We start from the raw sequence: 8,459 nt of genomic DNA on the forward strand, positions 1-8,459 counted from the left end.
CAGACTCAGCCTCTCCTGGCCCCCCTTTCCTTGCTGACCCTTGGCAGCTTTGCCTGTTAGCCGTGCCGACTGCCCTACAGATTAGAACGCTGCACTGATCCCAGCTCTGTCAGTGGCTCCAATGCCTCGCATTCTACTCAGCATGTCATCTGCTCTGTGCAAAAATTCTGGGCAAAGTAGGGCCCAGAGAGGTCCCAGACTCACACAGCAATGAAGAACGCCCTATATCAAATCCTTGGGCTGCTGTCCAGCTGGCAGCCCGTGAGGGTCCGTGAGAGCGCGCCTGGGTCTCAGGTTGCTCCCCTGTGGGACGTTTCCACAGACGCAGGGCTGCTGGTCACAGCAAAAGAGATGCGGTCCCTTCCCACCAAGAGCTGAGACTCCAGACGGGAGGTCCCATCTTGGTGTTCTGTGCTTTCCCACCAAGAGCCTCAGCGATCCAGAATGCAAGCCCGGAAGTCAAACGGGCCAGAGGTCGTGGTCAGGCTGTGGCACAGAGGACTCCCAAGAGCTCCTTTTCTTATCTGTAAAGAGGGATGCCTCCCCACACTCCCGGAGCAGCCAAAGTCTGTTCTCCCCAACGGCCCCTCCCTGCAAAGCCAGGGCTCTGCCCAAGGACTTCCCCTGACCCAAGAACATGCTGCTGTGTGCCCAGGGCAAGCCCAAGGGCCTGGCAGCTGACGCCACCCCAGGAGCAGCCCTCACCTAACAATGGATGGGGGCAGGTGGGTAAATCCCTGGCTCCCGTACCTCTGGATTGGGATGACCCAAAGCGTGCTTTACACAGTCTCCCAGAGGTCCCCAGAAGGACCAAACCCTGGTTACCGGCAGCAGTAAGCTTCTCATCCCTGCACCCTCTAATCAAATTCCTTCCCTTCGTCATCTCGCTTCTCTGCCTTACCACCAGTGCTTCCAGGAATCAGTTTCCAAACAAACGTCTTGCACTCAACTCCACATCTCAGGGTCTGGATTTAGACACAGGAATTGGTATTATAATAACAACCAATGGTTAACTGAATGTTCTCAATATCCCAGGCTCTCAACAATAACATGGGAAACATTTCACTCTTATTATTTGTTTGTATCGAATATCAGTCAGGAGAGGTCATTTTAAGCTGCTGTAATAAACAACCCCCAAGTCTCAAGGGCTTGTTACCACTAAGGTTTGGCTTGATGGGAAGGGTCTCTCTCTTTGCAGATCTTCAGGGACCCACTCAGACTAACATGTTTCATCATCTTAAGATACCCCCATCTCGGCCACGCGTGGTGGCTCACGCCTGTAATCCCAGCACTTTGGGAGGTCAAGGTGGGTGGATCACAAGGTCGGGAGTTCAATACCAGCCTGACCAACATGGTGAAACACCGTCTCTACTAAAAATACAATTAGCTGGGCTTGGTGGCACACACCTCTAATCCCAGCTACTCAGGAGGCTGAGGCAGGAGAATCGCTTCAACCTGGGAAGCGGAGGTTGCAGTGAGCCGGATTGTGCCACTGCACTCCAGCCTGGGTGACAGAGTGAGACTCTGTCTCAAAAAAAAAAAAAAAAAGATATCCCCACCTCAAAGGGAGGCTTTAAAGCTTGCCAAAGCAGGGAAGAGAGTAGCACACAGGCTTTTCCACCAGGAAGTGGCATTGGTAACTTCTGTGCTCATTTCATTTACCTTTCCAAAGTCTCAACCCCAGCTCTAAACCACAGACAAGACTTTTGAGGGAAGACCTGGCCTCCGGTCTGCGCCAACCACCTCTGAGTCAATTACTACTCTGTGAAACAAAGTGCTCAAAACTTAGCCGCAGAGACAACACTGTTGTTTCTCATAATTTTTGTGCCTGAGGAATTCCAGGACCACTCGGCCAAACAGTCTATCGTGTGCTTGTGGTTCTGAGCCCCTGGCCGGGCACCTCTCCCTCTTATGTTTATCTGTGTGGCTTGTTGAGCTTTCTCTCAGCATGGCAACTCGGGCAGCTGGTCTGCTCACGTGGCATTTCAGCAAACGAAGCAGAAGCTGCATTGCTTCACGCATTCTGCTGCTCCTCAGCAAGTTACACGTCCTCCCAGAATCAGGGGGAGAGACAGAGCCATGTGCAGAGGACGTATGTGTTAGAGAGATTACTGCAGCCACCACCCCCGCCAAGGAGGAACCCTGTGGGGGTGAACCCTGTGCCACATCCTCAAGGTGCCAGCTCTGCCCTGCGATGGAGAACTGAGAGGTGCCAGTGGCCTGCATGACTCATACTGCTGTTCCTTGCTGGGGCTAGCTCAGAAATCATGTCACCTAGGTAGCCGGCCCCACCCTGCATGTCAGTGACGGGGTTTTGATGGTACTGGTACATGCTCAGTCAGTATCTGGATTAGAGTACACGGAAATTGGTGGCACTGAAGGAACTCCAAGTGTTGTCAACCACATACATTTACCATGACACTGGATTTCTGCTACAGGTGTGTGAGGTGAGCCGGGAGGGCACTGCCACTGCCCTTTTAAAAGATGTCAAAACTGAGACCCAAAAGCTTACATGGTGACCGTGCATGTGAGCTGCGGATTAAAGATGAAGGTTGCCAACTTCTCTTCCCAAGACCTCCCCAGCCCCTGCGAGGGGCCTGCAGGAGGCCTTTACTCCTAGTTAGAAAGTGGAGCTTCCTAGGGGAGAAGGGTGGGGAACAGAGGACAGAGCCTGCTCCCACCACCCACCCCCTGCAGAAAAACAGCTCTTGAGGCTGGGCACAGTAGCTCACGCCTATAATCCCAGCACTCTGGGAGGCAGAGGTTGCAGTGAGCTGAGATCATGCCATTGCACTCCAGCTGGGCAACAAGAGCAGAACTCTGTCTCAAAAAAAAAAAAAAGAAAAACGGCTCTTGAATCACCCAAAGTCTAATGAGGGAAATCCAACTCATCCTAACTTCTCTTTTCACATAGTGGAAACTGAGGCACAGGAGAAGAAGGGGCCTGGCCAAGTTCACACAGAGGTAAGTGGCAAAGCTGGGGCCTGACCTGGGTTCCCTGAGCCCCTGGCCTTGCTGCAGTGCCCTGTACCCTTCCGGGGGCAGGGGCAAATCACATGTCATCCTGCTTTCCAAACAAAACAGCGGCACCAGGCTTTTACATGTTAAAGATTTGGTTTCTTTTTAAACATTTTTGTCAGCTGTCCTCTGGGCTTTAAAAATAGAGCCAGTCAGACACAGGCCAGAGCTAAGTCAGGGAGCCGGCCTGAATATTCAGCTCCAGGGTGCAAAAGCACCAGGAAAGGGCAAAGCCTCATGAATTAACCCATGTCCCTGAGCAGACAGAGCCAGCGCCCCGTCCCACTTTCTGTGGCTCCCTCCGGGCCTGGGAATCTGGGGAAGAGGGGCCCTGCCCAAAGGGAAGCAGGGTACAGTGTCCAGGCTCAGCAGGACCTAGGCCAAGTCTCTGGGATCTGGAAGGAATGGGACAGAAGCTCCCCAGTGAGGTGAGACGGGCCAGCTACCTTGGGTTTGCCTCTTCCAGGAAGCCCTCCAAGTTTTCAAAGTCTTTCACCTCCCAGGAGAGCCATGGAGAGCTACTTTCTCTTTCTTCCTGCCTGGCTCCTTCAAATACACTCTTTGCCCCACCCAAGCGGCTGCCCTACCCCTCCTTGGAGGTCAAGGCTAAAAGGGGGCTGTGGGGTCCTTGACCTTGCCTAACCCCGGGTTCCCACCGCCTCACTCCCTCGCTGTGAGATTGGTTGACTGGTTCTCACAGCTGTTTATTTATCCATCCTGCAGGGGCTCGCTTTGTAGGGTGCAGACGAGGCTGGGAAGAGTGGGCTGTCACCTTGAGAGTGTTTATAATCACCCGGGGACAGGGGAACAGGGTGTGTGCAGGAGGCTGATGGCCTGAGATGCCATAACAAGATGGGGCCACAGGGGAGGGCGGGGCGGAGACAGACGAGGCCAACAGAGCCCCGCCCCCTCGCCTGCTCTCCCACCTGCCCTGCCCCTGCCTGCGGGCACAGCCTCATGGGCCTGTTCAGTCCCTCCAAGGCCCCCTCCCTCCTTCCCTGGGTCTTCACACCCAACCCCTCTTCCCCATCACCACCACCTCCTGGACCAGGCTGATTCCTACTGCTCCTTCATGTCCCGTTTAAATCTCCCTCCCTTCCTTAGGAGATGGCAACGAATGAGTCAACAAGGAAGGACTGGAGGAAGGATGGTCCAAGTTTAAGCAGAAGATGCTCTTTGGGAGACCTGAGACCTAGAGATGCCATGGGAGGTCTGAGCCTGCACACAGGGAAGAGCGCCTGGGAGAAGAAAGAACAGGTGCAGGAGCTTTGCGGGGAGCGCGGAGGCTGGAGAGGTGGAACCAATGGACAATGGATGAGGACTGTGGTGAGGACTTGGGCTTCTGGCCTAGTGAAGTGTGAGCCATGGGAAGGTTTTGAGCAGAGGAGGGAGGAGAGCTGCCTTAGGCTGGGGGAGAACAGACTCTAGGTGGCAAGGGTGGGAGCAGGAGCCAGCGAGGAGCTGACCCAGGGCCACAGTGATGGTCGATGGTAAGGCTGCGTTCAGAGCGCAGCTGGAGTCAAAGCCAGTAGAATTTGACGTTAGAAGGGACGGTGTGGGCCGGGCACAGTGGCTCACGCCAGTAATCCCAGCACTTTGGGAGGCCGAAGCAGGCAGATCATCAGGTCAAGAGATTGAGACCATCCTGGCCAACATGGTGAAACTGCCCCGGGACTACAGGCACTCGACACCATGCCCGGATAATTTTTGTATGTAAAAATACAAAAATTAGCCGGGCGCGGTGGCGAGTGCCTGGGGTCCCCGTGGATAAGAGAGGGGACTCGGTCTGTTCAGTCGGTTGTGGGCCCAGAATTTTATTTTTAGTTCTCAGTCTCCACCATCAGGGACCTGATCTTTAGCTTCATGGGTTCAGAAATTGTTTTCTAGAGGCTCCAGGGGGAAGGGGCTCCGGGGCCTGGAACCAGGAGACTGTGAGACAGAGCCAGTGGGTCCACAAAGAGAAGCAAGGTCCCCAGACTAAACTGTCCAGGTGTCCCGGTCCACTGCCTGCTGACACGTCCCCGGCCTGGGGTGCCCAGGTCTGGAGAAGTGCCCTGGCCAACTCAGAATCCATGCAGGGAGTGTCAGGGTCCTGAAGGCCTGCATCCCGGGGTGTGGACAGCCCGCAGCCACTCGCTCCTTTGCTTGTGTGGGCTGTGAGCTCAGGAAGGCAGGGCCCGGCCTGTTCTGCCCCACAAAGTCTCACACCTAGGACAGAGCCCACCCCGCTCACAGTCCATCTGCCTGCTGCCCTCACACGGCAGCTTCAACCCAAGCCGAGGCCGGGCTCGGCTCCTCATGCAGCTACTGCCAAACGTCAGGCTTGCTGCAAAGGCCGCGCCGCAGGAGGGCGTGTGGCTGCCGGAGCTCTGCCGGGGCAGGAGGCTGAACAAGAGGCCGGTCAGTGGCTGCTCTGCCCGTGGAGTAGCCATTCTGTTGTTTCTTTCTTTTCTTTTCTTTTCTTTTTTTTTTTTTGACATGGAGAGTCTTGCTCTATTGCCCAGGCTAGAGTGCAGTAGCATGATCTTGGCTCACTGCAACCTCCACCTCCTGGGTTCAAGCGATTCTCCTGACTCAGCTTCCTGAGTAGCTGAGATTACAGGTGTGTACCACCATGCCCAGCTAATATTTCTGTTTTTAGTAGAGACGGGGTTTCACCATGTTGGCCAGGCTGCTCTCAAACTGTTGACCCTCAAGTGGTCCACTTGCCTCGGCCTCCCAAAGTGCTGAGATTACAGGCGTGAGCCACCGTGCCTGGCCCCCCACAGTGCTGGGATTACAGGCGTGAGCCATCGCGCCCAGCCCCCCACAGTGCTGTGATTACAGGCGTGAGCCACCACGCCCGGCCCCCCACAGTGCTGTGATTACAGGCGTGAGCCACCACGCCCGGCCCCCCACAGTGCTGTGATTACAGGCGTGAGCCACCATGCCCGGCCCCCCACAGTGCTGAGATTACAGGTGTGAGCCACCGTGCCTGGCCCATCTTTTGTTTCTTTACTTCTCTAATGAACTTGCTTTCAAAAACAAAAACAGGCCAGGCGCAATGGCTCACGCCTGTAATCCCAGCACTTTCAGAGGCTGAGGCGGGCAGATCACGAGGTCAAGAGATCCAGACCAGCCTGGCCAACATGGTGAAAACCCCGTTTCTACTAAAAATACAAAAATTAGCTGGGCATGGTGGTATGCACCTGTAATCCCAGCTACTCGGGAGGCTGAGGCAGGAGAATCGCTTGAACCCGGGAGGGGGAGGTTGCAGTGAGCTGAGATGACACCACTGCACTCCAGCCTGGTGACAGAGTGAGACTCCGGCTCAAAAAAAAAAAAACCCACAAAAACTTTAAAAAGAGGCCCATCAGTACCCTGGGGGAACGGGGCCATCCTGAGTCTGGGAGTCGGTCCCTGGGTGCTGGTCCTTCATCTAGGGGAGGAACTTGTGGAGTGGCCGGGGCTGGGGTTCTAGGGTCCGAGTCCTTGCATGTGGTTACACGGCCCCTCCCCCACCACCCAGGGCCTGAAGACCGCAGATTCAAACTCAGTTCCTGGAGAGATCTCTGCTCTCCAGCAGCTCTGGCTGAGCCTGTCAGTCTTATGGCGATCGCTAGGAAACGGGACATGCATTCAAGCCGGTTCACGGCATCCGAACTACCATCTTCTCCCAGCAATCTGTCCACGCCCAAGTCCCTCCCGCATTTGGCTTCTGCCTGTCAACTCCCCAGGCTTGGAGGCCATGGGGGCTGCGGCAGCTGGCCGATTTGTATGTGATGACCCTGGGACTCTGGCTCTGACCTCGCCTGCCTCAGAGAGGTGCCTCTCCTTCCAGCCTCCGTCTCTCCTACACTCCTCCCATCTCGAGCTGAGTCCTGAGCCCTGACCTTTCTGCAGAGTCAGCAGGTTTCTGTTGTTCCCAAGGACCTGCCTCAGCCCCTGAGGAGACAGACCATTTGCTTCCCACTCTCATCCTCCACTTCCTAGCTGTGTGGCCTTGGGCAGACTGCTGGCCCTCTCTGAGCCTCATTTCCACATTTGTAAAATGAGGACAACGTTAGCACCTGCTTCTCGGGACTGCCCTGAGAACCGAATGAGCTCACATGTGTGAGCTCACCCTGAGACTGCCGGCACACACGGGCGCATCTGCCCTTGTCCTTATTCTGTGGTCCCTGCAGCACCGGCTCTGGGGTAGGACCATGCCTCTCCCTGGCCCGGCCCCTCAGCCACCCCCAGCTGCAGGACCCTGGGTGAGTGGCCCCCTCTCTGGGCTCCAGATGTCCATCTCTTAACAGCGTGGGACCAGAGAGGGCAGCTCCAGGAGTCTCTCTCTTCTTGTCCGAGTCTGAGTGGAACCAGATGTCCTCTGCTGACTCATGGGAATGTTGGAACGCCCAGCACAGGCTCTCCCAGGACCGTCCCCCCGGCGACAACAGCCAGCATCTTCCCCATGCCAGGCCCTCAGACCCCACGTTCCCAATGCTGGGATATATCCCAATGTGTGCTGGGATGTATCCCAGCGTATGATCTAGAAAATCTGGATCATACGCTTCTTTGAGAATTAGAAAAACCAATCACACTCTTCCCAGAGGGCGCCCTGAGCAGAGTGAAGAGCCCCTGTCTATGACGTGGAGATGAAGAGCAGTGTGCAGCGTCGGATGGACCAAAGCCCAAATCCTGGCTGAGCTGGGATTCAACAGGCCCGCAGGCATCTCAGGTTCTTCCGTCTGTGAAGCGGGTGTGTTAATAGCACCGACCTCAAGGATTTGATGAGATTATTCATACACATCACTTAGGAGATGCTTGGCACACAGTGAGTGTTCGCAAGCCCACACTCACCTGCTCTGCAGCCTTTCCAAAGACCACCCCTCCCAGCCTTCACCTCCCCTCTCTGCCTCTCTCCTCCCCCTCCCTGCCTCTGTCCTCCCCCTCCCTGCCTGTCCTCCCCGTCCCTGCCCCTGTCCTCCCCCTCCCTGCCTCTGTCCTCGTGCTCCCTGCCTCTGTCCTCCCCCACCCTGCCTCTGTCCTCCCACTCTCTGCCTCTGTCCTCCCCCTCCCTGCCTGTCCTCCCACTCTCTGCCTCTGTCCTCCCCCTCCCTGCCTGTCCTCCCCATCCCTGCCTCTGTCCTCCCCGTCCCTGCCTGTGTCCTCCCCATCCCTGCCTCTGTCCTCCCCCTCCCTGCCTCTGTCCTCCCCCTCCCTGTCCTCCTTCTTTCTGCCTCTGTCCTCCCCCTCCCTGCCTCTGTCCTCCCCATCCCTGCCTCTGTCCTCCCCATCCCTGCCTCTGTCCTCTCCCACCCTGCCTCTGTCCTCCCTCTCTCTGACTCTGTCCTCCCTCTCCCTGCCTCTGTCCTCACCCTCCCTGCCTCTGTCCTCCCCATCCCTGCCTGTGTCCTCCCCATCCCTGCCTCTGTACTCCCCCTCCCTGCCTGTGTCCTCCCCGTCCCTGCCTCTGT

This window comes from Aotus nancymaae, unplaced genomic scaffold (genome assembly GCF_030222135.1).
Source record: "Aotus nancymaae isolate 86718 unplaced genomic scaffold, 86718_ANA_hifiasm-v0.15.2.pri h1tg000018l, whole genome shotgun sequence".
Classification (NCBI taxonomy): domain Eukaryota; kingdom Metazoa; phylum Chordata; class Mammalia; order Primates; family Aotidae; genus Aotus; species Aotus nancymaae.